General features: G+C 32.3%; 1 protein-coding gene and 3 non-coding genes across 11 annotated transcripts in view; 1 reads left to right on the forward strand and 3 right to left on the reverse strand.

Moving 5' to 3' along the window:
- LOC149424522 (dual specificity calcium/calmodulin-dependent 3',5'-cyclic nucleotide phosphodiesterase 1A-like) overlaps positions 1 to 27,945 on the forward strand; it is a 618,560-nt gene that overhangs the window by 264,611 nt on the left and 326,004 nt on the right. The window lies entirely within an intron of this gene.
- Positions 10,626 to 10,744, reverse strand: LOC149424523 (5S ribosomal RNA). The gene has a single exon (XR_016302168.1). It is a non-coding gene; the product is annotated as a 5S ribosomal RNA (ribosomal RNA).
- On the reverse strand, positions 11,068 to 11,186 carry LOC149424524 (5S ribosomal RNA). Its single transcript, XR_016302169.1, has one exon. It is a non-coding gene; the product is annotated as a 5S ribosomal RNA (ribosomal RNA).
- On the reverse strand, positions 11,510 to 11,628 carry LOC149424525 (5S ribosomal RNA). The gene has a single exon (XR_016302170.1). It is a non-coding gene; the product is annotated as a 5S ribosomal RNA (ribosomal RNA).

A 27,945-nucleotide genomic window follows, 5' to 3' on the forward strand; every position in this document is an offset into this window, starting at 1 on the left:
ACTTACTTTGTGATTGAAAATTTTAATGTTTCGAAAAATCTATGTTTATTTCTAATGTTAAAATTTGCAAGCGTATTTCATCACCCTTCTAAAACAATTTTTAATTATAGGATGCATTCTAAAATATTCAATTTATTCGGATTTTATTGCAAAGCGAAAATACTCCGACCTTCTAAGTTCTGAATATAATAGGCCTGAGAAGTTAAAATTTTTACAGATTTAAAACACAGGATTTTTTTTTTAATACAAAATAATAATTATGTGCTAATGATGATGATCGCAAAATGATATTATTTGACTATTGTTCACCTACCTATAAATAGAGGCTACCGTATTATGTGCTGATGGTGATCGCAAAATGATATTAGTAGACTATTATTCACCTACCTATAAATAGAGGCTATCGTATTATGAAATCAGTTGACTTTACTCTAAATGGAAGTTACGATAAGCGCACCATCTAGTTTCCAAACAAACAGTGTTTATACATGTATCAAGTATCTACCATGAAATATGGTCCGTGGTCAGTTACCAAGTTGTTGACCCTTCAATGGACCTCACTTGAGGTTTGGGCTATAAAAACCCGAACATCATCCTCACCTTCCGTTTACGTGCTAACCACGTTGTTAGACAATATTGGAAATATTTTATTTTTGCTATTAAATTTTAGTATACTTCAAAGGTGGTTTTTCGGAAATAAGCAAATTTAATAAATAATAATTTAACTCGTAGTATAGGGAAGCAAGCATCGCTTGCTAATATTTACTGCTCATTTTTCTTCCTCCTCTCAAACCAACGTGTACCTTAGTTTAAGGGTAAACTTAAAATTATGTACAATCTGCTCGTTCATAGATAGTGCAAATTGAATTATATTAAGATGAATCATTTTCTTGCGCCTGTATGTAATGTGAATATGAATAAATAGTTTAGTCCGATACAAAAACTTAATTCTTTCAATAAAGGCACACAAATACAAAATTGGATTGATTCACCGATACAATAATGCTTTTCTAAGGAATTGATTTTGTTGTACGGAATTATACGCACAATTTTATTTATATTCATTTTGCTTATATTCTCGTACATACACAAACAAATGTTTCTTCTTAATATTTTCAAGCAAAACTGGCCAAAGAAGTTTTTTTCTTGAAATAAATAAATTAGCACCATCTATGAACGAGCAGTTCATGATTCTTTTCTAGTTTACCCTTAAACACAGTAGTTTCTCTGTGCTGTTTTTCTTCCTTTTTTAATAATAATAATTGTTGCTTTATACCATGTATCTACTCTAAAAAACTTCTTTACCCGGCTTTGCTTGAATTTGAACTTTTTTTCTTCAAATTGAAATAAAATATACGTAAGCTTTTCATCCGTTTTCACTAGCGACATTAATATAAATTATTGTTTGGCGAACCATTCTTTTGCTAAGGGTAGATCCCTCCTCTACGTTTACTCCTGAATACCATTCCTAAGTGAGGGAAGTGTTCGACGGTCTTGTGAGTGGAGGAAATAAATTGTTTGAGGCTTTCTTTGCTTTTTATTTAGTCGGGATTTGGCTTCGGGTGAAGTTGTTCGAAGACTTTGAAGTCCATTATAAATTACTTAGTTCAGTGAGAAACGAGTATTCGTAAACGTATTCGGTGTTAAGAGATGTTGATCGGAATAAATGGGCGAAGTATTTTTAAATAAATTGTAACGTAGGAAGTACACAACTGAAATGTATATTGACTGTTTAAATGTGCTGTTTCACAGTGTTTTTTTTATTAATTATAAACTCATTGTTATGTTTTGAATTTAAGCACCTAGCCCGTTCCCACATTATAGCACTATGGTTTAATACAGAGGTTCCCAAACTTTTTTGTGTCGTAGACCCCTTGCCGTGTTTTTCTGTTTTTGGTAGACCCCCTACTTACCTGATATTGAATTTTTGTAAATTTCTAACTGTAGTGAAGTTTAGTGTTAAAAACTTAAAGTAAAAACACATGTTCAGTTTTATACATTTATTAATTGAATTTAAATTAAAACTACTCAAAATAAAATTTTGTATGTGTTATATAAAATAAACGTAACATAAAATAAACTAAGCAATAAGTAAATGTTTTTAGTGGGAAGGATGAATCTGATGCTTTAATAATAAATTATCAACATTTGGCGTCAATTTTGTAAGGTTTAATCTTAAGTCTCCTCGGCTAATGATATCCAGTCTGTTTCTTTTTTTCGTTAGGAGATTGGTAACGGCGCTGAACCCCCGTTCCACTAGGTATGACGATGGAGAGGAAATTAAAAATTTCCTCGCTATATTCTATAATACGGGATAAGTAACGGGTATGTTTTTTTGCAGCCAGAAGTGCTGATATCCGTGCTTAAACTGAACCTTAAGTTCTTCGTTTGTACTTATTTCAGTCAGTTCCTCTTGTTTTATGACATTCGTTTCTTCTATGTCACCATATGGGTTAATTATCCACGGTGGTATTACCATAGTCAAAACATCCTCAAACCTAGTTTCAAAATCTGAATAGAGGGCATTTAAATGTTGAACGTAGGATGAAACGTCGTCTTCCTGGCAGGTTGTATGTGACAAATCGGGGAACTGGGAAAATTCGCCCCGTCCAATATTTTGATTCATTAGTTTAACTCTGACAAGAAACGCTGATAAGATGGACTTTGTTTTAATCAAATTTAGAATGTCGCCTTGTAACTGCAAATTAACCATATTAAATTTTGTAAACAAATCTGTTAAATAGCCGATGTCTGTTTTCCACTTCATTAAATTATCTTTTAAAATTTTATCTTTAGTATCCAGAAATTCCAAAATAGTCTCAAAAAGTGCAAAAAATCTTGTCAAACATAAGCCTTTCGACAGCCAGCGTACTTCAGTGTGAAGGAGTAATTGATGAAAGTGTTCGTTATTTTCTTTACACAACTGCGCAAATAACCGCGGATTCAACGCGTTGCTTCGAATTCGGTTTACTGCATCAATGACTAATTGAAGAGATTCATGAAATCTAACACTCAAATTTTTAGCAACTAAATGTTGTCGATGGATGACACAATGTATTGCTAACACCCCTGGCACATATTGTTTTAAATAGCTTATAAATCCACGATAACGTCCAACCATGGCAGGTGCTCCATCTGTAGCTACTGACATTATATTTGATTGCTTTTTCAATGAAGTAATCCTTCAAAACATGAAATATTGATTCACCTTTAGTGTCGGTCAAGTGTAAGTAAATAGGTACTATCAGTGTATGTTGAGATCCACTATCGTGGACCCCCATTTTCATTTCATGGACCCCCAATTTTTTTTTTCGCTGACGTAGACCCCTTGCAGGTTGTCATAGACCCCTGGGGGTCGATATAGACCACTTTGGGAATCACTGGGTTTAATAGCACTATTTGGTTTAGGTAGGTTTTTTTTAATCTTTACCAACTTCCATTTTAAGCTCTTTACCTACTTCCAATTCAAGATCTTTACCAACTTGAACCTTCTAGCTGTGGTCACTCTGACGCGATTACTTAGCAAACATGATTGCCCACTATTTCCTTCGCTGAATAACCAAGTAAACGACGCGACGTGCAATTATATCTAATTGATTGCCTGAACTCCGAGCGAATTTGAATATTAAGTAAACTGCCCTTTGCTACGGGTACCTAGAGTGAACTTCGCTAAGAAGTTATCAAACTTTTAATTTTGAATTCCACTTAATTAGTGTACTTAAAACTCGATTTAGCCAATTAACGGGTCAACTACTTGAAAACAAATTCACCTCAAATATAAACATTTTAATATAAGTTTACCAGACATGAATGATCGCGTAGGAGCGATTACGTAATTTTTTTTTCATATTCTTCTTATTGTAAATTACTTGTATTCACTTGTCAATTACGTATTAGGAACCTGTACCACTATTTTACGTAATTTTTATGGCGTCTGCACTTTTAAAACTGGTTGTTTTTTTTCCTTATATTATGTACATTTTAATGCAAAATTATATGAATCATGTATTAAGTTTTTAAGTTTTTTTGTTATTTTTTTGTTTTTGTTATTTAACAATGAAATAACTCAGATTATCACTGTATTATGCAGTAAATCTTGTAAAATATATACCTATCATTTAAAATACTATCAGGGCGTTTATAATTAATAAAAGTAAATTGGTATAAGTTATTTTTTTCATTAAAAAAAGGTTTTGTTTGTGTGGGACACCCCGTGGTTTTCATTATGGTCTATTTCATATTTTGAATGTAGTACGCAGAGTCCGTTGAAGGTACCCACCACTTTGACCAACCAAAGATGGTCCCCTAATAATTATAATTTGGATAATTTATAAAGCGCCGCTTTTGTGAAAAATCGTTTCACGGCGCTGTATAATTTATTACGATTTCCTAGGCTCTATCTAATTTTAGTATTTACAAACAGATTCAGAAAAACATACTTATTCTTTACGACCAGACATAGAAAAACCTAGCATGTCGCTTAAGATAAACATACTTTTTTTTCAAAAGTTTACGACCTTGCAAGCAAAGAACACTATAGTTAAAACTTTGTATATTGATTTTAAATTTGCTATTTAACCCTCATTTTATATTGATGTTACATTTATTAGAAGATTAGTGGCAAAAGTAAGTTGATATATTTATTTTAAAAGACTTGGGGAATATAGTACTTTTTAGGACAAGAGAATTTTTATAAAATTACCTTTAAAAGCTTACAAATTCTAAGTTGTTTACAATTTTTATACTTTAAGTTATTGGCAATGTCACGGAGGAAGTGAGGTGAATGGTTTCTGACTTGGTGAGATGGATATAATTGTCGAAAAAGGTGCAATTAAAGTTAAGCTCTAAATTCTGTCTGTGTCTGTGATCATTCTTAAATCAGGTGGCAGTCAAATCCACGCTTTAGGTTCTTACACTCCGAAAGCACGCTCACCGAACTTAGTGTCTGGTGTGTGTTTTGGTTCCTTTAACCTTCCTATAGCCGATGACGCCGCTGACCTAATGGTTGACTGTTGTATTTGGTATTTTCCGTAATACACATTTCGAAGCCAATCCGTTAAGTGATTTAAATATCATCAAGTAAAGCTTTATCAGATCTCACTTCAAGATTGTACATTTTTTTTAGCATGGAGGGTCTGTTTAAATAAAGGAGTGAACTTCGGTCATGAAGAGATCTATATTACTCGAACTTTTGAGTACAAAAGGAGTGCGGAAAATTTAAGTCGCGTACACATATTATTTGGCAAGCGTGCATTTGACAAGCCTCTCCTGTGTCATGCACCGGTGTCTTTGAGATTATTACTTGGGAGCACCATCCATTGAAGTACAAGTAGAGTAAAATGTCAATTCCAATTGACCTTATTTTTTTTAATTAGATTCTCTAGCAGTTAAAGCGAATCAATCAAACGGGTTATTCATTTTTCAAGTCAAATTTGTTTTTTGGGTATCTATTGAATTCTGACGGAATGTGGCGACCAAACTTGTAAACAAAAAGTTACACTTGCGATTTATGCAGTGTTTTTTGTAGTATCTGCGTGCTATTTTCAGTGTTCCCTATTCTAGAGAGGCAAACTTAATGTTCGAACGGAGTCAATCTCTGGGCTGATCACTTCTGGTTACTTTAAACTAAAGGATGGATTGTTGGTAAACAAATTTCGTTGAAGGAGACTGGACTATCGTAACGATATCCTTAATTAACTCTATTGCAATATTTGGAGGCGCTGTGTTCACATTTTTGGAATTATTTGCCGTTTATTAAAAGTTCTGAAAAAAAAACCACATTTATTACAATAAAGCACTTGCAAAGCGATAGGTACAATGTTCTAATTGAAAGAGCCTTTGAGATGATTCAGTTACTAAGCGTCTCTACTTCAACATGACCAATAATTAAACGACAATATTATTTATTGAATGGTATTCTGATTGTATGATTCCTAGCTTTTCATAGGCTGGGCCATAGAACTAAGATAGGGCTGTGCGTACGTTGCACGGTTCTTGAGATTCAAATTGTATTAGTAAAGACAATATTGGCAGCGCTGTAATTTACGAAGATCTTTTGCCCTGCTGAGAGAACAAAATACAAAAAAATTTCTTACGTTTTTAAATGAGTATCAGGATTGAAACCCTACGTAACATATGCCACATAAAAAAGGTCATTCATCTTCCCAGGCGGATAGAATTTTTCTGTTCAATTGGCAAGTCTATTCACAGAGGCCTCTTTTCTCCGCAAAGGCATTGGACGTCAAAATAATTTAAAGGGATCACTCTCGATGCTCAAAGGAGAAATAAAAAGCTAAGACGGAGAATCTCAATCGAGTTAGCTTTCAAGAGTCACGGTTTCTAAGAATTTATAAAAAAAATGTAGAAATATGATTATGATATATCTAATAATCTCGTGATATAACGGGACGTCTACATCTGTGATAAAAACGTAATTTTAAATAAACGGCAAGCTCCGGCTCCTTATTCTGGTGTCCTCTCTTATCGGAAGATGGCCATCATCAGAGCCCTGCACGCTGCAGTCTGCAACGACTGTGCATAATAGTACTAGTACTAGTCACATAGATTTGAAAGCTATGCAGTGATGGAAAATTTTAACTTATGTTAATTTTTTTATAGAAGTAATTATTCATAAAAATACTATAATAAATAAAGACCCCTATAGACTCAAAAACTACTGTCCCTATATCGCTGAAAATTTGAAAGTTTGTTCTTATTAGTGTCAGGAGTGTCTAGAGATTGGTTTGAATGGTAGAAAAAGTAGGAGACACCCGAGAAAGATAAACGCATTATCTCTGCACTAGAATAAGATACGTAGTCGATGAATCCAGTTTTCAGGTACATTAGAATTCACCACCTCAAAATTTTACTCCAAAACATTCATAACCCCAAAAAACGCCGGTTACACGTCAGCTAGTAAAATATAAAAAAATATATTGGAATTCACTAAGGCACGGTTTTTTATGCGTTATATAACCAAAAATTGCTTAATTGATTAATTATTATTATATACACGATATATATGACGTTTAAAAAATAGGTCCCATTGGTCGAGGGGTTAAGTCGCTGGTCCGGGAAGAAAAGAGATCCTGGGTTCGATTCCTAGTTGTTGCCGTTATCTGTATCTTTTTTTGTTCCCCTGTTTCAATTAGATTTATTAGTATTATCTTCTTCTTCAATAATATATCTGACCGGTAGGTGGATGAGTTGGCATCGCGTCTGGGTCCCCCAGGTGAAGTGTGTTCAATTCCTCGACTGGCAAAGTCCTTCCTCACAACGCAAGCAACATTTTCCGCTTACTGTGATGGTGGTGGGAAGTTTTCACATATGTCAGGTTTTTTGTTTGATCTTTCAAACATTCATTCAAGAAAACAAACGTTTTTTTTACTTGTGATATTGTTGTATTTTAAAAATGCTACATACAATTATACAATGATGGAAATTTTACGTCGCGGTATATGGTAGGTATGTATCTAATATTTTTGTTAAAAGTGAAACACTAAAATTTAAAAATAAATTACAGTAATAGCGTTTTAAAATCTAAATCATTCAGCCATAATTTTAATTATTTTACATATGTTTGTGTCGAGGACCAATAAAACTGTGTTTGCATTAATTGGTATTGACTCGTGGGTTGCGAAATACATTATTATTAATCCTTTCGATATTTTTGTTATAATATAATTACGAGGGGCTATACAAAACATTGTTCTAGAACTGAACTAAATATTTAGAATCTAAAACAATGTTATGAATATTATTTTACTTTTGCCAAATAAACGAAACTTTCATTAAAATGCGTTGCGGTTATTTTCTTAATCATCATTAATTTTAATCAGATATTTAAGTATGAGATTTAAAACTTCATCAATAAAATTAAATTCACGTTTTAAACTTTCCAATACTATGAACTTACGTATTAGTGGGTAGAACCTACTAATTTGGAGACATATATGCCGTGGAAATATGCAATTAAAACTTGAGATCGTTTATCATTATCCATACCCAAAAAATTGTATATACTTATACGTTAACACTTACCTACGTATAGAAGAAATAAATTATTAATAATCTCTTGCCAGGAATATTCTTATATCGTGTTTATAGGTGTAAATAATGATGTGATGTAAATCATTATTGAAACGCAAATCGACAATGCGAACAAAATATTACACTTACGTTCATTACTCGATACATGATTAATCTTCAGCTGAGGCTGCGTTGCTTGTTTTCATGAAGGTCAGTTTACAATAATAACTTACTGGTATTTTTTTCAGTTTTGCAAGAAACAGTCTGTGCGTCAAAGTCGTCGTAACTGTTTAAATTATAGTTGTTTTCAAATATAAACTGTTCATGTATTCAACCTAGTTTCTGATTATTTTGCTGTATTTTCTCCATTTTCTTATATACCTGTTTAAATTATAGTTGTTTTCAAATATAAACTGTTCATGTATTCAACCTAGTTTCTGATTATTTTGTTGTATTTTATCCATTTTCTTATATACCGTGAACATTTAAATGCAGTTTTATATCTACCATGTTCATAAAGTTATGTTATCTAAACACTAAGAAAACTGTTGTTGTCAGGGCGTTTGTAATTAATAAATGAAATAAAACATATGTTCATGACAAATCAAATTTCTATTGTTGACAATTATTGTTCACAATTTACATACATTTATTATTAATAAGAAATTTATTAACCTCAAAGGCCATAAAATATAATAAGGTAAAACCCGTTTAACCTGAGAATTTTTTTTCTAAAAATGGGGCAATCCAGAATAATTTTTCTGTGATTTCCATTATTTATATCACCGTCATGTGAAATGATTCATAATAAATAAGTTTCGAAAATTTATTTGACTTTTATTTGTCAAACTAATCATTTGTATCGATTTTTTTTTACCGCAAGGCGGAAGGGAACAATTTTTGAGTTTATTAAAACAACTCTCATATAATTAATATATTTGATCTAAACTAAATCTATAACATTATAGATATTAGTGCAGTAAAACGTACGTTCCGAATTTTTTTGAGTAGTTTGATAGTTATGATTTAAGATTTTTACGGCCAAAAGTATTTTTGTTATTTGTTTTTGAGGTGTTATGGCGTGTTTGCCTCCTTCTTTAGCCAACGTTTCGGACAATTTGCCATGATGATGGACATTTGACAAGTAAAAATGGAACGATACACGCTTTAACAACGCATTGAAATTATTAAAATTCACTTGAGTGAATCAAATGCAAATCATCTTGAGTGATGAGGCCCATTTCCACCTTGGTTGCTTCGTCAACAAGCAAAATTGTCGCATCTGGGGCTGGAAAACCCAAGAGTTATTGTTGAAAAGCCTTTTTATCCTTAACGTGGGACTGTTTGGTGCGGTTTATGGTCCGGCGGAGTCATTGGACCTTACTTTTTCGAAAATGAGGCTAGAGCAACAGTTACGGTGAATGGATTGCGCTATCGAGAGATGATTAATGATGTTTAGGGCCGGAATTGGATAGTATTAATCTGTACAGTGTTTAATTTCAACAAGACGGCGCTACGTGCCACACAAGCAACGAAACCATTGATCTTTTACGATTGAATATCAAAATAACACCTCTTATTGGAAAACCCTGTATTATTTCCATTGTCGTATTCATCAATCCCATTGTTGTACAATGGTCTGAACAACTCATATTACTGCGTATTGTTCTGACCTCAAGCCTTGTTTTACCTTGCGTTTTTTCACCGAGTCCGACAAATTTAAACAGTTTACTGGGCAATTAGTGGTTTACGTCACATCTTTTACGTGAGTGTAACCTAGTGAATACTGGTACTCTATTGAACATGTTTTTCCAGTCACAGAACAGACTCAAGTACTATGCGTGTCTGTAGCTGATTTAACGTGCACGAAATGAATCAGAGATTCTCATTCAGAATATGAATCCACAGTAAATTTATTTATGTGTCGTTAATTTAATACCATTAAAGGCATTAAGTATCATATTTATCTGTGAATTTCTGCTTTATTGGGATTCTTGGTGACCAGAAAGATAAAATAGCGATGTAGATTTATAACTGCATTACATTTCCAAGCTATAAAATTGCAACGTGCAGCGATGAGAAATGCAGTAAATATGAAAAACCATAAAAGAAATAATATACAATTTTTATTGATAGAAGATCAGCATTCATAACAATGTTTTAAATCATTCCTTAACCGCTGGCAGATATTATTGAAGTGAAACTTCTTTACCCGCGTCATGCAATTTCGAGTACCGGAGTAAAACCAACTCATGACCGAAACGAAAATGCGGGACCGATTAAAGTTCATTTGATCTAGTCAAAGTTTTGAAGTAAAATATAAATGCTTCTTAGCTCATCTCGACAACTGGCGTTGGTGGTGTAATGGTCAGCGTAGTTGCTTTCCAAGCAGTTGATCCGAGTTCGATTCTCGGCCATCGCACATAATTTTTTTGTTTTTAACGCCTTTTTTTTTTTCAATGGTTGACCATAATATCAATCCACTAAGTAATATTTTAGGCCTGTAGCATACTTGAAAAGTTAAAGAATGATATAAAATTTTTTATGATGTTAACGATAAAAAAATAAAAAAAAACATAAAATTACCATAAAAAATGGGCCAACGGCACGCGGTGTTCCCAAGCGGTCACCCATCCAAGTACTGACCGCGCCCAATGTTGCTTAACTTCGGTGATCGGACGAGAACCGGTGTGTTCAACATGGTATGGTCGTTGGCAAACGCTAAACAATATTAATTTCTATTCTACCTGCCAATAAATATATGAAAATTAGTATAAAAAAGCCCTAATAATACTGAAAACATTAGCAAGGTGTGTGCGACGTTGATAAAAATAATCATTACATACGCGCTTGAAAAAGATCGTAATTACATCCATAACTTTGCAGGAATTTTTTTTTTCAATGGTTGACCATAATATCAATCCACTAAGTAATATTTTAGGCCTGTAGCATACTTGAAAAGTTAAAGAATTTTATGATATTATTAATGATAGTAACGATAAAAAAATAAAAAAAAACATGAAATTACCATAAAAAATGGGCCAACGGCACGCGGTGTTCCCAAGCGGTCACCCATCCAAGTACTGACCGCGCCCAATGTTGCTTAACTTCGGTGATCGGACGAGAACCGGTGTGTTCAACATGGTATGGTCGTTGGCAAACGCTAAACAATATTAATTTCTACTCTACCTGCCAATAAATATATGAAAATTAGTATAAAAAAGCCCTAATAATACTGAAAACATTAGCAAGGTGTGTGCGACGTTGATAAAAATAATCATTACATACGCGCTTGAAAAAGATCGTAATTACATCCATAACTTTGCAGGAATTTTTTTTTTCAATGGTTGACCATAATATCAATCCACTAAGTAATATTTTAGGCCTGTAGCATACTTGAAAAGTTAAAGAATTTTATGATATTATTAATGATAGTAACGATAAAAAAATAAAAAAAAACATGAAATTACCATAAAAAATGGGCCAACGGCACGCGGTGTTCCCAAGCGGTCACCCATCCAAGTACTGACCGCGCCCAATGTTGCTTAACTTCGGTGATCGGACGAGAACCGGTGTGTTCAACATGGTATGGTCGTTGGCAAACGCTAAACAATATTAATTTCTACTCTACCTGCCAATAAATATATGAAAATTAGTATAAAAAAGCCCTAATAATAAGAGAGAAGAATACTAGAAGTTTCACTTCTGTCTTGCGTAGGCTTGACACACCCACTTTTTTTTTTTTCAATCTTTGTAACTTACTTACTAACTAATCATTCTCCGGAGGGGTAGGCAGATAAGATAAAATCTGTCTTGGTAGACATTCATTGCTTCATTTACATTAATGCATCTTTTTTCAACACTATCACTATCAACACTACTCTACTATTCTGACTCTTTTAGTAGCTATAATAATATTATGGAAATAAATAAATTTCTATTGTAACACAATTTCCGTATTTCATATTCCGTCTAGATCAACCCGACAATTTGATTTATTTTATCTACCCTCTTGTAGAACAAACATTCGAAAAAATTCCCCAATTCTTCGTATATGTGCACAACATAATACAAAATTTTACAGCATTGACATTTTTGGTAATAACGTAAAGAAATATTGAGTCTAGTTTTTGCACTGTTAATTCGTGGTGGAATTCCATTGTAATAGAATTAAAATTAAAAAACTTTTTCACTTTGTTCCACTTATTTATTATTACCAGGACCGGTTTCATCCTACTACGGACATTTTCAGACTGGTAGTTGAAACTCTTATGCTACTGATTTTATACAAACTTAGGCAGGGGTATACAACATTGTTTATATATAATGAATGATTCTATTTTGTTAATTTGAGGTAGGTATTATGAGTTATTTTGTTAATTTAGGGTACATTAGGTAATTATAAAGTTTATTTTTACAAATTATGAATGATGTTACAAAGCAAGTAGATATTTATAGTTCATATTAATATAAAAGAATTTATATAATTAAAAAGGTTTGTGATTTCTGATATTTTATTTTTGTAATGTTGGGATATTCCCTCCTTGTTGCTTAGGGCTTATTGTCAAATATTGATAGCACTTAAATAATTATTATTAGGGTTCCCCACATATTTGGGTTATTACATCTTTAAATTGCATACTTAAATTATAAACTTTTACCTTAAATTATAAATTATAAACTTAAATTATTAAATTATAACTTAAATTTTGATCATATGGACCGGTACGCAGAGACAACTAGATATCTTCATCAAAGAAATAAATCAAATCAATAAGTCAATTCAATTCACGATGGAGATAGGAGGAGATAAAATCAACTTTTTAGATATAGGAATGAATAAAGTTAATAACAAATTAGAATTTTCGATATACAGGAAACCGACATATAGCGATAATATTATTCACAGCTCCTCAAGACACCATATTTCACATAAATTGTCGGTATTCCATTCTTTAATCCATAGACTATTACATGTACCACTAAACGACATAAATTACAATAATGAATTAAAAGTTATCAAAACTATTGCAGAAAATAATGGTTACGATAGCATAATGATTGATAATCTAATAAAGAAGAAGAATAAAAAACTCACCGTAGCTTCAATTACATATGGCCTTACGCCGGACAAGGAAATAGAAACAAAACAATGGACTAAAATACCGTACCTTGGCAAAATATCAAATAAAATTTCAAAATTAATAGACAGTGATAAAAAATGTAAGACAGCCTTTTATAATGTAAATTCTTTGGGTAAAATATTTATAAACAATAAAGATAAAAGAGGTAATCTGGAAAACTCTGGAGTCTACCAGGTGAACTGCTCGAATTGCCCCGCGTATTACGTAGGACAAACAGGAAGAGCAGTATCAACCCGTATAAAAGAACATTTCGCTAGTTGGGTTAATCAAAAAGGAGATTTATCGAACGTTGCCTTGCATCTACTAGAAAACCAACATACCTTTGACAAAGATAGAGATGTAAAAATCCTTCATGTTTGCAACAAAGGACAAAAATTAGACAGATTAGAGTCACTAGAAATCAATCGCTTAACGAAGAAAATAGATCGTAAATATGTTATGAATAAACAGTTGGAACATAATGCTCAATCACCATTAATTTACCCATTATAATTCACTTAGAATAATTTTACTTCAGAGAGCAGTGGTATAATTTAAGTATGCAATTTAAAAATGTAATAACCCAAATATGTGGGGAACCCTAATAATAATTATTTAAGTGCTATCAATATTTGACAATAAGCCCTAAGCAACAAGGAGGGAATATCCCAACATTACAAAAATAAAATATCAGAAATCACAAACCTTTTTAATTATATAAATTCTTTTATATTCATATGAACTATAAATATCTACTTGCTTTGTAACATCATTCATAATTTGTAAAAATAAACTTTATAATTACCTAATGTACCCTAAATTAACAAAATAACTCATAATACCTACCTCAAATTAACAAAATAGAATCATTCATTATATATAAACAATGTTGTATACCCCTGCCTAAGTTTGTATAAAATCAGTAGCATAAGAGTTTCAACTACCAGTCTGAAAATGTCCGTAGTAGGATGAAACCGGTCCTGGTAATAATAAATAAGTGGAACAAAGTGAAAAAGTTTTTTAATTTTAATTCTAAAGAAATATTGATATGAAGTAATGCGTACGATCGATTATTAATATGAGAGTATGGAATGTATCGGCAGCATCTCCTATCCCCTTCCTATTTTCCCCTTCCTCTCCCCTTCCTTTAACACCAAATTAATTTTAAGATACTAAAACTTCATTTCTTATGTACTTTAACATAAGAAACTTCTGTGGCTTGACTTCAGTTAACTTGTATATTTATATCTATCATTGTATGTTATATAAAAGCTGTTTGTTTCTTATAAAATAAATAAATAAATAAACAATGACGGACTCCGTGGTCTAGGAGTAAGGCTCTCGTCTAGCAATCCGGAGGTCGCGGGGAGGTGCGCAAGTAGATTTTATTTGGTTGATTTGTGTTATTTTACAATTCAATCATTTAAAATAACATTAGACATATTTGTGGCACGTTTCAGATTGGAAGATACTCTAGTGTAAGACCATCATCCAGAGTGGAAACGTTGCTTGAAATGTCATGTGTGGTGACCAGATCTGAATAGCCGGGTACTTTCCCATCTTTCTCTTTCTCATCTCCTTCACCCCTTTCCTTCCTCTAGCTTCAGCCTAACGTACCCCAAATAAATAAATAAAAATACACTAAAATTTGGGTTGATAATTTGATCATTATCACCACGCTATCGGGTTTCGGCCCATTTATGTCTTCTCAGAGTTTATGTGAACTTAAATTTTTAATCTGCTCTGAGTAAGGCGTGATAGTTCTGACTTACCTACAACAATAAGGGATTTATTTTAATTTCAACCTACATGATTTTTTCATTGTAAATGAGAAAACCATAAAATAGAAAGTTTTCAAAGCAGAAATGGCCAAATTCCAGTACCTACTGATAATCAATGTTTACCCAGAATTTAAGGATTTATCTTTTACTGTTGATGATCTGTATTATTACTGATAATTCCACCAATTTCATTCGTATCTTTAGAATATACGTTAAACCAGATGGATAAAAATCCCTAATAACAAAGAGCATTTCGTGCGTCACTATGGTTCTGTCCCTATCCAAACCAATAGGCGCCATTTCAATAAATACCTGCATAACTTTGCATAATTAATAAATGAATTTATTAATACTGTTTGTATTTTTTTTTGTTGAAGTGAAACTTCTTTACGCGCGTCATGCAATTTCGAGGACCGGAGTAAAACCGACTCATGACCGAAACGAAAATGCGGGTACCCCCTACCACCGATTAAAGTTCATTTGATCTAGTCAAAGTTTTGAAGTAACATATAAATGCTTCTTAGCTCATCCCGACAACTGGCGTTGGTGGTGTAATGGTCAGCATAGTTGCCTTCCAAGCAGTTGATCCGAGTTCGATTCTCGGCCATCGCACATTATTTTTTTGTTTTTAACGCCTTTTTCATTCAATATCTTATTTTTTAGTAGGTCAGAACATTTTTTAAAAGAAAATAATATTGCAAAATAATAAAAACACTTATCTCACTGTGATAAAACATTACTCCGCTAGAGCGCGCTTTGCGTTATTGTGTTGGATTAAAATTATTATCTAATCCGTATATTATGATAATTGTATTACATTTATTTAATTAATTTATTTATTTTGATAATATGTAATAATTTACAGAAAAAAAAATTAAAACTATCTCCCTCTGATAAAATATCCGTTCGCTAGAGCGCACTACGCGATCTTGTGTGGGATTCTATTTCTGTACATTGTACATTATTTTTAAAAATATATTATATTTTGGGTGTGATGTAGGTAACATTATAAAACATAACAAGCTCTCATATTTTCAGAACCTACATAATATAATCAATTTATGCGGCTTTGCTTACAGTTGGTGCTCAGCGTGGTTGGCTTTCAATCAGTTAAGCGAGGTTCGATTCTCGGCTGTGGCATTTTTGAAGTGAAACCTTGTTGAGGTGGGGGAGCCGCTCACGAACGTTCTCTCTCTTCTCTTCTTTCCTCTCTCTCAGACACCAGCGAACTGCGCCACGCCAAGCATCAGCTGAAACTAGAAGTTTCACTTCTGTCTTGCGTAGGCTTGACACACCCACTTTTTTTATCCGTTGTACAGATAATATGAAAGTTCAATCACTTGAAAAAATTAAGTTTAAACATTGAACATACATTAAGTTCATAATTTACCACCAGAAAGTTAGTAAAAAATGATTTTTTCATGTCACTGCAAGTTTTAGCAGAGTGGTAGAGATAAAATCGTACATTTTAAGCTTAATGATAAATTAACTACACTTAAACTACGATAATGTAATGTAAATACAACCTGATTACAGAATTTTAAAAATGCTGGCTTTGCAGAGAGCTGCAGAATATTCAATTAAATATATTGTTTTTTGCGGCATGTTCCAGAGTCGTAGATACTTTCAGTATCGCCCTAGTAAAAGAGCACCATAACGAATCGAAATTCTTGAAATTAATTTAGCCTTATTCACCTTCCTCTTTCTCGTCTATGTTTTCTTATATCCACTACCTTCAGCCTCACAATATATTACAATTTGGGACGCCATAGTCTCACTGGCTCCAAACGGTAGGGAGTAATTGTGGAAAAAATGTATAACATAAATGATAAAAAAATATTGTCATTCTTATTTGGCTCTCGAGTGATTTTTAACTAATTATGTAATATTTGCAAAAACGTTTTGAGCAATTCCTTTCCAAATTAAAATAACCTAAAATATGGGATAAATGGAAAAATCTAGGTGGATTCATGTCTTTAAACCGAATTAAGCAATTTTATGTTTACGTATAAATATTTTGAGGAATGTTATTAAATAAATAATATTTTAAATTTATATAAATATGAAACAAATCGCTCGAGTGGTTAGGGTGATATAAACGAACAATATTATTTATTATATTATTTGCGTTTTCTCTTTTTTGAATAAACATTTTTTTTTAAATTATAACATTGAAAATAAATAAGTAGGTAGATACCTTATTATTTTGTATGGTAATCCAAAGGCGTTAATAAATAAACAAGATTATTCCTTCCGTATTTATTATTTATTGTATCGTGTACGGTTCACATGAACCAATAACGTAAAAAAAAAATCGCAAGTCAAATTTGATTAGGTTTTTCTTTTCAAAACAGGAAAAATGATCAAAAAGATATTATAAGCATCTAGGCGGAATAGTCATAATACTTTCTCCCGTATTCTGATGATGCCAGGTGATAAATAATTCCTTAGAAAGAATAAACCTTATTGGAGAAGTCTCGAAATATCCTTATTTCGTAATGGGTATTGGATACATATACGTAATCGCCACATTTCGATCGCTCCGATTAACGTAATGATGATGTCTAAATCAATGATAATTGTCGTGGAGTGGAATGAATTAGTAAAGGGGGGTTTATCCGCGTGACGTTATAATATATCGCTTTTAACATCAAAAGCGGCGCTTTACAACATACATATAAATCATACAACCTACTCATATAAAGTATGTTGTTATGATGATTGATTTTAAAATATACAAATAAAAATCATGCAACTGACTAATATATAGTATATTATTATAATGATTGACTTTAGAATATAGAAATAACTAAACATAAACTAGGTATTATGATGATTTACTCTACAATATACATATAAATCATACAATCTACTCATACATAGTATATTATTATGATGATTGACTTTACAAAGTACATTTAAATCGTGCAACCTACTCATACATAGTATATTATTATGATGATTGACTTTACAATGTACATATAAATCGTACAACCTACTCATACACAGTATATTATTATGATGATTGACTTTACAATGTACATATAAATCGTACAACCTACTCATACATAGTATATTATTATGATGATTGACTTTACAATGTACATATAAATCGTACAACCTACTCATACATAGTATATTATTATGATGATTGACGATCTGAGGTGATCGGTGATCTAAGGAGACTGCTAGGCTGTCTAAAATGTTGGCTAAAGGAGGAAAAAGCGCAGCACGATTTATTTCTGAAAAAAATATCATCATGAGAGTTTTGAATGTGAGTATCAGAAATTATAGCATAATGTAACTTTGTTAAAAAAACAACCCGTAAATTTTTTTTTACCATGATGCATCTATTTTTATTAATAGATAGATGTATTTTAAAATATAAACTATATATTTTTTACTTTGACTGAGGATTGAACATTCCTTCTCAGGTACTGTGAACTTTTTAAATATTTTTTTAAACTAAAAAAAATTGGTTTAACTGAGGATTGAACCATTCTTCCCAGGGACTGGCCCTCAAACCGTTGTGAACTTTTAAAATATCCCTCTTCAAACTGACATTTATTTCGTATATGAACTGTTTTTAAATTTCAGCTTGATCGTATTTTGGAAAGTGGGTTGATTTTAACTTCCTAGATTACATTTAATTTATTCATTCATTCAATTAATCAATGAAGAAAACAAGATCCAAGTTCAATTAGATTTATTAATATATAGACATTTGAAATGCTTCACAGCACTGCAGTCAAACGGATAAGTTGAGTTAAAAACTCAATGCCAATTTTGATGATAAAGGAAACAACAACATTATTTTCTATTATTTATTTATCCTAATGAAAAGCCACTTGAAGTTTCATAGTAAAATCATTATGCTTTTGTACATAAGTATTTGTATTAAAGAAAGATAAACATTCCCAGAAAATGTATAACCTAACAAAAAACCGGCTAAGTTAATAAAAAACAAGAATTCAGGCGAACCGGAATTTGTGTTCATAAAAAAAGGTTTTTAACATTTTATTTACGCATTTTCAAACCTATTAATTTCTCAACAATGATTAATATTAACTTATTTTTTTATTTACGCCCTTGTGGACTTTTACACGAAATAAATGTAAGTGATATAGTTGTGTTAACTATTTGTTGTACATAGTAACAGTGGTATAACACGTATTTTGTATTGAGTTATAAAATAAGTAAAACTACAAAATATAACTCTTGTAAAATAACGTAATAAACTCACTTCTTTCTTTGTTTCATTACTAATACGGAATCCTTAAATAAGTCTAGAACATTCCCAAATCTATTACCAAAATTATGAAGTTGATTTATAAGTTACAGTTATTTTAAAATTGTTACAGAAAAACGTAGCGTTTTTCTCGTTTCGGTATATTTTCGGTCGGTACATATAATTTTATTTTGGCGAAAATTTCAGTTCTGTTAATACCAACATAAATAATTTAATTTAATTTATCGAGTTCAGGGATAATGAAATTTAGTTATTTCATCCACAAGATATTCCAGCTTTCGGTCAATCAGATGCCAGAAAAGAAAACCAACACTCGTGCCTTAAATACTAGACATTAGGTAAAGATATAGTGAACACGAGCGCACTCTCTGAGATTGATAGATACCAGAGATTTGGTAAAGATATAGTGAACACGAACGCACTCTCTGAGATTGATAGATACCAGAGATTTGGTAAAGATATAGTGAACACGAGCGCACTCTCTGAGATTGATAGATACCAGAGATTTGGTAAAGATATAGTGAACACGAGCGCACTCTCTGAGATTGATAGATACCAGAGATTTGGTAAAGATATAGTGAACACGAGCGCACTCTCTGAGATTGATAGATACCAGAGATTTGGTAAAGATATAGTGAACACGAGCGCACTCTCTGAGATTGATAGATACCAGAGATTTGGTAAAGATATAGTGAACACGAGCGCACTCTCTGAGATTGGTAGATACCAGAGATTTGGTAAAGATATAGTGAACACGAGCGCACTCTCTGAGATTGATAGATACCAGAGATTTGGTAAAGATATAGTGAACACGAGCGCACTCTCTGAGATTGATAGATACCAGAGATTTGGTAAAGATATAGTGAACACGAGCGCACTCTCTGAGATTGATAGATACCAGAGATTTGGTAAAGATATAGTGAACACGAGCGCACTCTCTGAGATTGATAGATACCAGAGATTTGGTAAAGATATAGTGAACACGAGCGCACTCTCTGAGATTGATAGATACCAGAGATTTGGTAAAGATATAGTGAACACGAGCGCACTCTCTGAGATTGATAGATACCAGAGATTTGGTAAAGATATAGTGAACACGAGCGCACTCTCTGAGATTGATAGATACCAGAGATTTGGTAAAGATATAGTGAACACGAGCGCACTCTCTGAGATTAATATGTTCATAATCTTGACTCATGAATATTCGTAGGCATCTAGCTTGGAATTAATTCCCATCGCATGAGGTCTTCATTGAATTAGCATAGATTAACCATTCCATTTGATCTCGATTAATTAGCTATATTGCATCTTATGAGCGTTCGCTAGAGTAGTCACCCCGTTCGATTGTTTAATTGATAAACTGAATGAGAACCTGAAATACGCGGATCAGCTTTAATAATAATCGTATGGAATCACTTGTCAATGCATTGACGAATTGAAAATAAAATCATAATTTCCATTTCACTTTTTTCAAAAGTTCGTCTGCAAATACGCTCTCTGAAAGCAGGCTGTTTCGCCAATCTTTAATTTCAACATTGTATTTACATCGTACACTCTAGGCAGATCGCTAGACGGTGAGATATTCCCGTATCAATAAATCTATGCGACGCCATGGAAAAATGAATCCTCGAAATTAGTTCCTCGACGGCCTCCACGGTTGAGCGGATACGATCCTTGGCTATTAATCCGGAGTTCGTGGGTTCAAATCCTGGCACGTGCAAAAAATTTATTTGATTAATTTATTTATTATTTCATTCGTTTTTTTTTTGCTCGCGACAACTCCGCTTAGTTTTAAGAGGTGACATGCGTTTTTATAAGAATCGCTTTAAAGCGTCAAATTAATATCACATCTCTCTCAATTTAATAAACTTCTTTTGTCACATCATGCTCCTTTCACACTTGAGAATAAAGAGACCACCTTGCATTCCAAAACTCACCCTACCCACGTCGTTATTTTGACACTTCTCCTATCCTTAAAACAACTGCTACAGGTGGACACACTCAAAATTAATATTATTCACTCGAAACAACCGCCAAATTTACTTTTATTTCCCTACTAACCCAATACAACTAATTTAACTATACAACAGAAGGTGATTTTCGTTCTCAGAGATAGAGTATTTTCTTGCTTAGTGTAAATAATGATTGATTTTCTCTGAAATAATCTTCCCTTTTTATCCAAAGGAGAAATTGATAATTGGATGCTGGGAAATTGAAATGTCAACATCTCGCCATTAATCAACATCACCACATCATTAATAAACCGTATTTTAAATATCAAAAGCGAGATTAACGTGTCGATAAAAACCTTTACTGAGTTTTGATAATCATGCCCGCACAAATGATAGGAAGAGTGGCGGAATAATTCACTTACAAATTTTAACTCTCATCATCTTTTAAATTCTAAATTCTCATTCAAGTGTTTGATCATTGATCAATTTAAACATCCGTGAAAGACTCAATTCAATCAGTCGAAATAAGAATCTAATTGAATTTGGTTTGTGATTAGATTACAAACTAATTACGAATAATGCCATTCAACGCAATGTATCATTATTTTTATTTATATATATGAATTATATATATATATATAAATTACAAATAATACAAAACAAAATGAACCTTTGTCTGTCCAACTGGGAAGGATTCCCGTTTCAGGACAGCCAAATTGTGTATTTAGTACATAATATTCTTTCAATGGAATGGCGATGCTATCAAAACCAATTTTGAGAACATTGTTGATTGCTTTCGAAGTGACAGAATGGTTTCTTTATCCTTGAAAGAATTGAAAAGATGTAATTTATTACCAGGGTCAATTTGGATACCATTAGTAATTGCATTCGGAACAGATGAATGGTTTTTTTCGGGACATCACAAGTCTCAGATTCTTTCCAGGGCATTTTGGAGAACATTTACAATTGTATAGTTAGAATTTCCACATTTATAAATCAGTATAAGACATATAATTCCTATAGTACTTTTTTTTAAATTTCTTAGGTGATAAAAATCACACATTACTAAACCAGAATATATGCCGTATGACATATGAGTTTCCAATTTTAAAATTTCGATTCTTTATTTATTAAATGACTAGTCATTATTATACAGTAATCGAAATAAAACCGCGCAAAAGATTCGTAAATTTAAATTTAAATAATAACAACAATGAAGATCAATTATTAGGAACAAAAATAACAATTTTTAAACTTGAAATAAAAAGTGACTTTAGATCCTTATCTCTCATAAGTATAAAATAGCCTTTTGGAAGATAAAAAATAAAATTTAAAATAATATTATCAACGCTATTTTATATTTTTTTCTATCTAAATACTAAAAAAAAAAAAAAATAATTTACTTTTTTTTAAATTATTAGTTTATATTAATTTTTGTGCGTTTGTGTCAGCATGAGTTCGCTCTCGACTCTCCCCATGTCCAGAAGCCAATTGCTAACCAATTTTCGCAACGCGCTAGCACTTTTCAATTTCCATGCTTCGGGAATGAGGTTGAACACTTTAGGTCCTAAATAGGAGTATTGTCTTTGTGCATGTGATGTGTTTATACTGGATGGAACTACTGGATTCCTCCTTGCATGACGGGTGTTGTGGAGATGATCAATGGATGAATAGTGGTGTCGATGTTTTTGTGTATGTCAAATAATTTTTCTTATATACAGTTGCCGCACATCAAGAACTCGTACCTCTTCAAATAATAGATCACTGGGATACCTAAATGGTTTCTTAAGAATGACCCTTAGAAGTGATTTTTGTGCTTTTGCTAGAGGGTAAGTAAGAGGGTAAAGCTAGGTATTATTTACCTACCCATTTATGCGTCGTGAATCTATCAATCTCTTTGTGGACGCAATTAGTTGGCATCGGTTATAAAATCTCACAAAGTTCTCATAAGTAGCTGCCTTGAGGTGATTTTTTTAAACAAAAACGACACTATATAAATAATTATACAGCATTGTTTGCATATTCGGTGAGCAGTTGAAAGCACATACAATTTTTTACAAATTTTAGCATATCGCGGACGCCATCCGAAAATTTACCACCACATCAGAAGGAACGGTTTGTTCAGTAGCTTTCTAAACCGGAACGCGTATGTGTGATATTGTTGTTGATATTGTGTCTTAAATTTAACGTCTAATTTTTTCAGTGAATATTCCGCTTACAGCTTTCTTCGATACAAGATACAACGTGTCATTATAGCCCGGTATATCGGTTGATTCAAAGCTCGGCTTGGTTGGAATATGGATCGGAAGCCTAGATATCAGTAATAATACAGGTATTGCCTATGATTTTATTATAAGGAAATTACTTTTTCTATGCCGCTTGAGTGGTAGATTCACTCTCTTCCGTCATGGGGAGATCGAGAGCTTTCAAAATAGCAAATATTTTAGGCGAGCTAATTTACGAGTTGATTTTTTGATAAAGTTGCACACTTCAATAAACATGGTTCTATACAAGAGGATGCTTATTTTAAATAGTATTTGTTTTTTTATAGTCATGCACTATTAATGAAATCATGCAAAACATACCACTGAAAACACAGTCCCTGCGTTGAAATTTTTTTCTAAATTGGCGGTTAGATTATTATGTCAATAATGTCTCCATTAAGCTAAATCATACTAAGCTTTTCGCACAACTTTCAAAAATATATTTTTTTGATAATATTCAATCGATTCTAATTGAACAATAGAAAAATATGTATGTAAAAGCGTATTGTCTCATTGCCATGACATTTTGGAAATTAAAATGATAATTCACTACTCCGTAGAACATTATTAACATAATTAAAAATTCATCATAAAATCGTAGCGTTGAATTAGTCATTCGACAAATACTTTACAACAGAGATCACCGTTTGAGGGTTTTGGCTAATTTATAAATATACAAAGACACAGCTGTGTTGCTTTATACTTAACATTGCCGACATGCCTGTATGTACAATTATTGTGTCTTTCGTATTTGAAACGTACCATCATTTATAACCGCCCGCAGCTAACTTATTCCAACATTATCAAAACAAGTTTAAGATGGAAAGTATGTCGCGGTTTGTGGTGTGTGATTAATAATGTTATTAATTAATCGACAGTTTTGGGTCTTAGCTCAATTTTATTGCTCACTTGCAGTTGATAAACGAAGCAGCTAAATTTATTAACGTATTCTTTTATATGCCTGCGAAGGCTTTTCATCAAGTCGTTTGTGACGGAAAATTGTATGTCATGTTTATTTTAAATGTTTAAAGTGCAATAAACAAATAACTCAATATGTGTAAAATAATAAGTGTATGGCAAGTAAAAAAAGGTGATAAAAGTAATTTTTCGTAGTGGGGTATGTGTGATATATCATTTTTTGGTATATCACAGTTTGGACCCAAGTTATATATAAGTATTATTGTAAACATATAACTACCATTATTATGACGATCCGTGTTAGGGCGTCGTATATTTATTCTTACTTATTATTTATTCTTACTTACTTATTGTTAATTTTATTTGCTTAAACCGATGCACTACGTCGTGTAATATTTCAAATCGAGCCGCTATCAATAACACCCCTTACTCAGATAGGTTTAAATTCCTGCTTAACACCATCCGCCTGTTCTGATTTATGTAAGAAAAAAACATAGCCAAAAAGTGCCTCTTATTTTATTTTGTGGATGTTAAGGCATAAATATTCAAAAATTTGTAAAACGTGTTCGTAGGTTATAGAGATTTTGAACATTAAAGTAGTTTTCATAGGCCTTATACCTAATTTTTTCTTGGCTTATAAAAAGACTTATCTAAAAAATACTTGATTATTTCAAATGCCAAGATGTATTCTACTCGCAGTATTTAATTAAAAAATCTGAAACATTTCTAGGCAACCAAATTTTCAAACCAAAAACACATGATTTTGCATTACTACGTAGTAGAGGTGGGCAAAATTGATTGAATTAATTCCATGAATTAATTCAATCTTGTAACACAATCGATCTTATTCTCATTTTCAAAAGGAATTGAATCTTAATTCGTTATCGTTGGCATTTTTTTCTAAACATTTTACAATTAAATTATTTCATGATAATAAGGTAATAATTAATAATGATGTGCACTTTAAATGATTTAAATATTATAGTGTTTCATAGAAATCTAATTAAATATTATTACGGTACTATGGCGGCGCGCCGCGAAGTTTATATGTACTGTGCCCTGTCGCACTAAATCGCGTATCTAGTATCCCGCGTCCCGCGCCGTAATCCAAAAGACTCTTTTCATCGAGTCCCCAGTCAAGGAATTAACGAATTTATTCCGTTTTCAGTTGTGACGTCACGCGTCGTGACACAAATCCTATGTCCCATGTACCGAGTCTGTCCGGACAAGCGGTCAATCTCAGGGAATAAGTGAAACAGGACAGAGACAGTGACACTCGAGACAGAGTTCCCAATTCCCTATTCGTAATCGAGTCCCTTTCCTTACTAGTTACAGGTCCGTCCGCACCGTCTGCAAGAACGCAATTCATTAATGTCGCAGATAGACACAACACACTTACTAGTCAGAAGTTCCTAATTCATTGCGCTATGTCAGCTGTCAATCGGTTCGTCGTTAGTTCCCGCGTGGCTAAACCTTCGATTTAGTACCTAGTCAGGTGAAAACTTTCTACTTCGGAATCTGAATTCTAGTAAAAAAGCGAAAGTATCTCCTGTATTCTTCTCCTTTCCACATGCGAAAATAATGCAATACGCTTAGAAACAAAACGATATTTACGTTATTGTTCTTATAAGTATGTTTTTTATGTACCTGCCTACTTGTAGACGTAAAACGAGATCGGTTGACTGTCGAATTGTGGGTGATGATAACAAGTAATTTGTTTTGATTTCTGTATTTTTGTACTGAATTGTATGCCACTCAATTTCAGACGTTCAATCAGTTTTTATTTGGCGCATGGATTTAAAATTACCATTGAGGTAAGTACCTGCAAACATTAAAATAAATGAATATAATATATATGTGGTTGAAGCTTATTCCAGGTGAACGGTTAAACAAAAGTGGGATAGCAATAATATAGTTCTTATAATTGCTTTAAGAACGTATCTCATTGCCCCTAAAATAATATATTTTTTATGTAAAGGTTATACCTACTACGTACCTACTTTTTGTAGTAAATATATAGATAGTTTTACGAAGAAAGATAATAATAATTTTTATTCTGGGATTCAGTTTGCCAGCAAAAATTTTCTATGCAAAAAAAGAAAAATCGAGTGGAACTTTTTATTTTTGGTATCGTTTAATGATGTTTTACCTTCGTTTTTTACAGGAAAAAGCAACATATTGAATAGCCAAGATGTATTCCAGAAAAAGGATCGAACTTTGGTGTTACTTTTCTGAAGTAGATGGAGGGATGCATTGCTCCACAATTTAGAAATGGCAGTTAAAAAATAAACATCCGACTATTCCTCTCCAGGTCCAGCGCCCTGCGCCTTCCGTTTCCTTTGCGGCACCCATTTTAACGATTTTATTAGTGACTTGTAAAATTACTTTTAATTTTTGTTTGTAAAATAACATATTTATTAAAAAGTTTGTAACATGTTTATTTTGTGGAACGACATATCTTTTTTTACTTAAGTTACTCCAAAGCTCTCCTCTCTTTAAGAACTCTGTGCTATAAAGTGTAAAGCTTACAAATACAGGTTTTCTAAGTAAAGTTATAAATGTACTTCTGCAATGTACATAATAAATCCCTATATTTGATATTTTTGTGTGTTTATTTAAATTTTTTTTTTCAAAACGAACACATTTATGTGAATGCGAAAAAATGGTTCATTATTGTTTTCTTTAAGTTTCCTAAATGTGAGCAATCTAGGTACAAAACCAAAATGAAGTGTCGAATGAAGGAATTAAATGAATGAATTTAATGAATTAGTTCACTTGACCAGGTGAATAAGACTGAATTGATTCATTATTGTGAATGAATCTGCCCATGTCTACTACGTAGTGCACCGCCTTAAGAAAAAATTTTTCTAAAAAAACTTCTGACCATCTCCCCCGGACTTACCCTAAAACTTAATATAAATTTAAAAATTAAATTCAAAATAACATACATGTAGTTGACAATATTTATAAAATAAATTTTCTATGTTCATTATTCAGTATAAGACTTTTTTTTCATAAAGCTATAAAAGTTTACAAAAAATTTGCCAGAGATGACATTCAGAAGTACTTCACAGATTAATATTACAAAATTATAATCCTAACGCTTTGCGATTTTATTAAAGCTTTATGATTAACGCTTTAATATGTAATGTTTAGCAAACTTTCTCCTTGATGTATAATATTATGACAACGACCTTGAAAACGTCTCTTACATTTAATTTTCAAAGGTTTTTCTAATACCTTTGAAGATGTTTCTTCAACGTAGGGATCAGAAGACGTAGTCATGCCAACGGATGATACATCTTGTTAGCGTGATACGTGGAAATAACACACATGCCAGGCTCGTTGCTAACGACGGTGAATTACTTTGGATTAATTGCTATTGTTTCGTTAAGCAAATAAATTGTTTTTACCGAATGTAGGTAATTTAATATCTGATTGAGATGGGAAGATGGAATACGTTTTTCCCGTGAAATTTTGAAACATACCGCTATAAAAGGTTTATGATTAATGCCAAATGATTGACGATAATACACTAGATGATTGACTCCTAGGCCCCAGACAGAGAAATGAAAATTTTCATCTGCTCAAGAAAGATTTTAGATATTGGATAATATTAAAGTATGGAGG

The sequence above is a fragment of the Hesperophylax consimilis genome, chromosome 4 (genome assembly GCF_061612785.1).
Source record: "Hesperophylax consimilis isolate HC1 chromosome 4, BYU_Hcon_1.0, whole genome shotgun sequence".
Classification (NCBI taxonomy): domain Eukaryota; kingdom Metazoa; phylum Arthropoda; class Insecta; order Trichoptera; family Limnephilidae; genus Hesperophylax; species Hesperophylax consimilis.